Below are 8,882 nucleotides of genomic sequence, written 5' to 3' on the forward strand. Positions count from 1 at the left end.
ATTGTGCATAGGTTGATTGAGAATAGGCCAAAATTTTCCAATAGAATATTTGTTTATATATATCGTATTCTATTATATTATTGTAACATATGAAACATAGAAGATTTCATTTTCAGAAACTAAGAGAGTGTCCTTTTTACTACTTTACCCCCTGCCTTTCTAAAAGTCTGTGGCCGCTCACGTAATATCCTGTCTAACTTTCGAAAATAGCATTGTAGCCTTCACTGCTTACGTTAATATGCTCTACTAAATTAAAGGCGTCAGTTGTCAAATCGCTCTTTGGGTAAATAAAACACTGAGCATCCGTTAGGTGAGGAATGCCTTCAAAGCACTCTTTTAGGATTCTTTGAAAGTCAAATAGATATGAGGGTCTCAAATTCTAACAAATTAGAGGGGGAGGGGTGAGGGGAGGGTAGGATGAAACCCTGTTATAAACCATCTTACGGGTTCCCACTATAACCTTGCCAAGTTTCATGCCCATCTCTCTCTGTCAACCCCCTTCTCAAATCCATCCTCTTTGATATCATTAATGTTTACCCCATAGTATTTTTTTCCATATGATAAGTCATATGTATACAAAAATTATGGATAATAAATTCGTAAAGTAACTAAGTCTACGGTTAAAACCAGGCACGTTTCACGTGCAGAACTAGCCATGTTTCAAGGAATCCCTTCTCACCCCGACCCCTTCGGAGGGTGGGGGAGGTAGGATGAAACCCCATTATAAACCATTCTAGGGGTCCTCTCTATAACCCTGCCCACTTTCATGCCCATCGGGATAGCCATTTGGCCCAGATTGAATGACAGACAGACGGACAGACATAGCGCCCATTATTAGATTAGATTAGATTAGATTATAAAGTTTTTGGCACACCATTATAGTAAGATTATTACAAACCAAGTAAATTTTTATTGATTGTAAATACAACTAGATTTATTGGATTCAATCAGGGGTAGAAAAGAATGTTATGCCTTCATCTACCAAACACTTCTACTCTCTTTCAAAATAGCTATTTCTATTTTGATTACTAAAACAGTAATTACCGGAGCGGATCACATCCGCATCATAACCAAATCTGGTTAACTCAAAGGAGAGATTGTTAAAAATCCTCTGTTGTTGGAAGGCTATTTAGTTAATTATTTGCTCCAACAAGAGAACATTGTATTCAGCCTCAGGTAGAGCTAATTTACTTAATTGAGAAGTATTCTACCCCTTTGATAGGCTCTTCGTCGCTTAATTAGTTCAGTGTCATCCATTGTAAGTTGCACTTAGACGGGTTATTGAAAAGGAAAAATAACAAACATTAAATTTAAATAATGAAGTATACTGACATCTTTGAAAAGATAACACTGTAATAAAGAAGTATGTGAACTAAATGTGGGACTTATCAAAACAATATTAAAACACTCAAACAGTTAAATATATTATGCTACATTAATTACAAAACATGTCACTTACACCTAGAGAAATTATAAGTCAGTAGCAATTACTTAAGACGAATCAGGCTACTCTATTACGAAATCCTATCAGTTATGGTATAACCTAGTCGCTATTTCTTAAACCTAGATAAAATTAGTGCAAATAAAAGTAACAAAAGTCTCATTCTCGGGGCATATTGCACAAATAATGTAAGTAATGAAAGATATTTTTCTACTCTCCAAAAGTTAGTATCCGTATACCTATATATAAGTTTGTTGAACATAAAAGTAAACTATTCTTTGAACCGTCTCTATGCGATTACACCACAGACGTACTTAGTGACCATGCGTTAAAAGTCGCCCAAACATGTACCGTAATAATGAACAGAGTTCGAAACAGGAAACTACGGCATCGTTAAAATCGTCACGGGGTGAGGATCATAAATATAAGCTTTAACCTGATTTTGGCATCAGGTTAGCTCAGGAGTAAAACAAAAGTTTTAATTCCTTTTTTTGATCTGTCCTTTCGTCCCGAGCCAACCCAGGAATCAATTCACCAATAAAAAGGAAATTCTTCAACACCAACACAAATCTTTATCAAATTTTCTGTTTTCGTTCTTTTTCTACTTTTCCTTTTATGTGGCGATTTTCTTTGTCGGAAACATATGAAGTAGAGCAAACGGTAGGGATACATACATCCATTTCTCAAATCGGTTTGCTATTTACTACTAGCTTTGCTAAAATTCAACAATATTCTCGGTGATATCATTTCACTTGGATGGAGACTGAACTTGAATAGAAAAGAGGAAGAGAAACAATAGAATCATGTCTGTATGCTAGACTGCTTGCAGGAGCTATGTGGCATGCTAATGAGAAGGCACTCAAGTTGCGATGACAGGTTCTAACTAAGCAAAGGTATTAAGTCTTATATGAAATCAATGCATCAATTAGACTCGTAACTGCAAAGCCTAACATGATGTTCTTAGCACTGAATATAATTTTGTTCTTTCAACCATTTTACAATATTCGTGACTTGTCTATTAAATTATAGTTTTTTATATTATTAAGACTTGTCTAATAAATTATAGCTTTATTACATTATTAACATTAGTTTTAAATTTTACACAAAACTGTGCAATCATTCCCTCAGAATTAATTCAATCATGTCTTCCACAAATTCCCACTCATCTGAAGCCTCCCTTCTCCATGTTTTCATTAAATAGGAGAAGGTCTCCTTATATTTTGAAGGACTTTATCAGGGACTATCACATACTGGTCTCTCAATGGGTTCCCAGGGGACAGACCCTAGCTGTCTCCATACTACTTTCGTCATTCTTTCATATATACATTTAACTTTGTGATCGCCATATGGTATCACTTCTAAGTACAATGGAGCACTGCACATCCTTCTTGAATCTTTATTTCTAAATACTGCATCATTATCATACAATGATTCATGCCTGTACAGCCTGCACTACATTTAAGTACAGTATTAAATTTGTATGCAATGTCAGTCTTTTCGATTTCCAGATCTTAATCAGCTGCCCATTGTAAATTTGGCTTCTTTATCATCACTAAATTCCAGCTAAGGAGAAAGCTCAGTGTTTATCATCATTCCTAAATATTTAAGATGCAATCACATTAAGCCTGTTTACATTGAAAGTTATTTCATCCCCTTGCACATTCTCTGTCCTCATTATTTATGTTTTCTGTAGCTTTTTTTAGAGACATTCTTTTGATATAGAATGCATTTTATTATGCAAATTTTCTAAATCTTGTGCCATTTTGTTAAGTAAAACCGAATCATATACATATTCTATGCTTGTCAAGTTTCTGTTGGTAGTCCAGTTTAAACCAACTCTTTATTCTCCAGCCACTTTTAATGTAAGATTATTAAGAAGGGCAAACATCAAAAGTGAAACTACACGTCCTTTAAGCACCTCATAGTTTACTGATATTCCAATTTACAAAAACCCATGAACATTATATTTGTATCTAGTTCATTCATGAACAATTTCAAGTAGCGTTACATGTAATGGGAATGCCTTAGTAACAGCGTTACATATTTAATGGGAATGTTATAGTGACACGAGACCTTCTATAAAATTTGGTATTGGGCTCTTCCATATGCATTCTCATAACCACCACAAACGAACTGAAATGGGATTATTTAATTCCATTTACTGCTGTACAATATATCCTACTACAATTATGTCATCATTATCCTTCATTAAATTTACTATCAAGACTTGAGTACGTAATAATCCCTACTTGAACCTTCATCTCCTCCCTGAAGTTTTATTTTATTTATTTTTTATTTTTTGCCATGTGCGGTTCCCCTCTGTATGTTCTTTATTGTGTGATAGCTCTCATCTAAACCAAAAGTTTTCCTCTTTTTACCCCTTAACCCAGTAGTTCTTTTCCAACAGAATGGCTCACATTTTTATAATTAATCGAGTCCTTATTGGCTATGTCCTCACCCTATAAGGCTACCTAGAACTTCAATTCTGTTTCAACTTTTATTTGCAAAAGCTGTCTGATGTCCATCTTCAAGGAACTGTTCTCAATAGAAACTTAGTGTACAGATCCCAGGTAACTAAGCTAATAACAGTAACTATCGCTAATTGGTTTTTAAACAATTCCATGTATTACGTAATCCTGAGTTGAAACCGATAACTTTTAAACCTATTAAATCATCCTATTGAAAGTAATGAGTGGTTAGCCAGATGAACCTGGTGCTTAAAAAGAGCAAGGGGCGCAATCCATCTGAAGGTAAGCACATACCCTAGTTACAAGTTACACGCACACACACACACACACACACACACACACACATATATATATATATATATATATATATATATATATATATATATATATATATATATATATATATATATATATATATTATATGTGTGTGTGTGTGTGTGTGTGTGTGAAGACAGGGAGAGCCTTTTTGGTAAGTTGAAAATTTTACAAGATATATTTTCATTATCTGCGATAAATGGAAACTTTGTGGGATTCTTTCTTTTCCTTGCAAGGTTATGAATACGAGAACGGATTTTTGACAACTGTGATTCAAATCTTTAGGTAACTGAGAAAGAAGACGCTGTAATAGGGTGCTTAGAGTCTGTCAGAAATACAATAAATAACAAAATGAGTTAGCTAGGGAGGATCGGTCTTATTTCACGGTTCTTTAGAGGGTGTTTCATACACGTTTTGGTAATACGGAGATTGTAAGGGGATGGGGTAGTAGGAGGGGAAGGGGGAGGGGGGACGGGGACGGTCTGTAAAGGAAACGGAGGAGGGAAGGGAAGGTGAAGGTAAGGGGAAGACAAAGGGAGGGAAGGGGAGGTGAGAGTAAGGGGAAGACAAACGGGAGGAATGGCGAAAGGGAAGTTACGTTCCTCTATTACAAGAGAATAAAGAGAAATACCACTTAACAAAGACAATAAATGTGTCCATGCTTTTATATGCGTTTTAGGTGGAGGGAGAAGAAGGCCTGCCTCCCTTACAACAACAGACGGACCATTTATCGATTACGTGAAATGCATTGCACGGCAAAACGGAGGAGAGCCGCGCACGGATCTCTCGTCAATAGTGTACGTGAACGTACTGCTAACTCCCTACCGAATGAAACTTCAGAAACTCAAGGAAGAAATAGAAGAGTGATCATTAGGCCTAGTAGTTAAAACCAAAATGGTGGACTTATTTTGATAGCTTATGGTCATCTAAATTGTGTGTGTGTGTGTGTGTGTTTTTCTTTTTTCTGGTTTTCTGTGTTGGCGGTCCAACTGACAGATCTGCTTTCTTAATATGGACACCTCATCTACCGAACAGTCTTGGGTGACCCTTATCGTGAATACCCGGCCTTAAGTATGTAGTGAAGTGTTGTTGCGAATCGCCTGCTAATTATCATTATGCAAAAGCTCATTTAAACCGACTTTATAACGATAAACGCCATTAAGACGTGACGAAGCTATTACTGTTGAAGGAGGGAACAAGCAAAATTGTAGTACAAAAAGAACATTTTTCCATAATAGACCATGTAAAACATCCTGACCATTTAACTACCCTTGAGTCTATATATATCAAGAGGCTTGTTCCCTCCCTTACCAGTAATACTTCTTCAGCAACTTTTTACCTGGCATAGTTGAAGTCGTTACTTTCAATTTGCCTTAGTTCATTCTATCTTCTCTCCTCACAATCGACGGTTGGTGTCTTACCAGTCTCTTTTAACCTGTTTTTTTTTTCTTTGTTCTTTTATGTAATTTTAAGACTACTTTTGATATATGTGAATTCCTGTTTTTTGCACTTTTACTGTATGTTATTCATAAATGTGTCTTTTTGTTCTTTCACAGATTGATGATGCATAGAGAATTCATGTGCGAAACGTTTCTTGGAATAAAAATTGCAATTTTTACTCCTTGTATCATGGACATCCCCTGGAGATTTTATATGTGTATTTACTGACCTGATATATATATATATATATATATATATATATATATATATATATATATATATATATATATATATATATATTATATCAAGTGATCAAGTTATTCATCATGAGGGCCACGTTTATTTTTGCTTTCCTGTTCCCACTGCTGAGCTGTTTCGTCACCTCTTTCTCCAAGTCTTTACAAGCAGCGCACTCTACCAGAATTCACCTGAAATTCCTGAAAAAATGCCTGGCGGAACAAGTGTTACCCAAATCATGGCTACCATACCGCATAAGAAGATACGATCAACATCCTTTTAATGAATTTTCATCAATCATATTAAAACGTCACATTGCTGCCGCGAAAATGGAGGAAAAGGAGAAATTTAAAGAACTGGAAAAAGCCCAACGTAACTTCAACTACTCGATTCCCGCTGACTGGAAACACGCATTAAGGCAAGAAATATATGGAAAACTTCATAGAACTACAGACACTTTGATTAGAAAACTGAACAGAAAATTAAACCACCTTATCAACGACGACAGTGATTGGACCAATAATGCTAGATGTGATTGTGTGGTGAATTTATCGAGCAAACAAACAAGTGATAATGCAGTGCGCGCATTAGGCTTTGGGCTGTCTTTCTTCATTTGTAACAAACCCTCAGCTCTATCAATAGCGACATCTCTATATAAGTTTGAAAAATACTGTGACCTACCACAAAATCATTTAGACATTATCAAAGGCATGACATATAGTGCTACCCATGCCTACCATGAAAATAACTTCCCCGCTCGCTACAGAAAAAGTTTAAAAGAATTGAAGAATGATAATAGCTTACACATTACCAAGGCTGATAAATCCAATAGTTTAGTGGTTCTTGACAAAACTGACTACATATCACGCATGCATACTTTACTTGAGGATGAAATAACTTACAAAAAACTCGCAAAAAATCCGTTGGACCAAGTAATAAAAAACTTTAATATCAATATCAAGCAAATTCTTAAAGATAAAAAAGAACTTTTGTGTCAGTTAACTGTAAAGTGTCCCTCATTACCTTATTTATATGGCCTAGTCAAAACTCATAAGGAAAACAAACCTATGCGCCCAATTATTAGTACTGTAGGATCAATTGTTTATAAACTATCTAAATATCTTACTAAACTGTTATCCCCGCTACTAGGAACTGTATCTAATTCACACATCCGGAATTCTCTTGATCTTGTGGAAAAATTAAATAACATTGTACTAAACCCTAGCGATATTTTTGTCAGTTTTGATGTATGTTCTTTGTTTACAAAAGTCCCTATTGACTCTGTGCTAGAATATTTAAGTAATGAACTTGTACTGCATGAATTGTCTATGTCCGTTAGTCACATAATTTCCTTAATTAAGTTATGTATTTGTGATTGCAGATTTATTTTTAATGCAGAATATTACCAACAAATATTTGGTATGGCCATGGGTAACCCTTTATCACCTCTCCTTTCAAACTTATATATGGAATTTTTTGAGAGACAACACCTCCCGAATATCACACTTATCCCCTTAAAATGGTACTGATATGTCGATGATATCTTAGTAGTCTTACCTATTGGTATCGATGTAAATGATTTACTGTCTAAATTGAATAATTTAGTGCCATCCATAAAATTCACTGTTGAAATTGAAAATAACAATGTCATCCCTTTCCTAGATTTATTAATACATAGAGAATCTTTCCAATGCAAATTCAGTATTTATAGAAAACCCACAAATAATTTAACATATGTACATTTTTATTCTGGCCACCATCTTAATATTAAAATTTAAATTTTTTCTTCTATGTTCTTACGCGCTTTGCGTATCACGAGTCCACAATATCTGGACCAAGAAATAGAATACATAAAAATGATAGGAAACGATCTCTGCTACCCACCTCATTTAACTGATTTATGTTATCAAAAAGCTCACAAAAAGTTTTATAATGTTGCTATTAATGAAAAAGAAATGCCTAAAAATGTACTTAGCTTACCTCATTTTTGTGGATTTGAAACCATAAAATCAATATTTAAATCGTTTAATGTTAATGTAGTGTTCTCTTATAACAATACCATTAAAGATATGCTAATTAAGAATAGTCCCGTAACAAATAACAACATCATTTACAAAATTCCTTGTAAGGATTGCCCATCGTTTTACGTTGGTCAGTCTAGTAAAAATTTATGTGTTCAGATTAAGCAGCATATGTATTGAGTTAGAACAGCCCAGACTTCAAATGCACTGTTTATCCATCTGAGTGAAAAATCTCATTGTATTAATTGGGGTGATACCTCGGTAATTGCTAGATCTAAATAAGGGTGATTATGTTTTAAGAAATTTACTGGAATCGGCAATTATACAAATCACTAATAAAAACAACCTAATTCTTAGTCTGGGAATGTACCATTTGGACCCATATATTTGTAAGATGTTAATGAAGGACCTCAAAATAAATGAAGAACTAATAAATTAGTCCCACATGTATATAGTTATTTCTCTCTCTCTCTCTCTCTCTCTCTCTCTCTCTCTCTCTCTCTCTCTCTGTGGTTCGATATTCTCTCTCCCTCTTTCTCTTGCTCGATATATATATTTTTATATTTTCTTTCGTTTTTTCATTAATAATAATTTTTGTTGGGAAAATTTGTGTAAAAATTCATGATATTAAATTGTATATGCTCCCGTGTTTTTTTCAAAATGTACTGTTTTCTGGAAGAATCACTTGTTTACTGCGGGTATCCTTCAAGGTGTGGCTAGCCTCTGGCGACTCCTCCTTTTTGTAGAGTGAAAATCGCCCTTATGGCTAATCTGGTAGTGTCAGTTTGTATATTAAGCCTTCTTTTGACTATGTTGTTCTTTGTAAAATCAGTTTGCCTCAGTAAAGGGTCTGAATAGGACCGAAAGTACTCGGTTATCTCGCTTTTTCATTTTTTCCTTCGTGGCAAAAAACCTTTATTTATACATAGCATCACGTTTTATATACTTCGTGATCAAGTT

The sequence above is a fragment of the Macrobrachium nipponense genome, chromosome 9 (assembly GCF_015104395.2).
Source record: "Macrobrachium nipponense isolate FS-2020 chromosome 9, ASM1510439v2, whole genome shotgun sequence".
Taxonomy (NCBI): Eukaryota; Metazoa; Arthropoda; class Malacostraca; order Decapoda; family Palaemonidae; genus Macrobrachium; species Macrobrachium nipponense.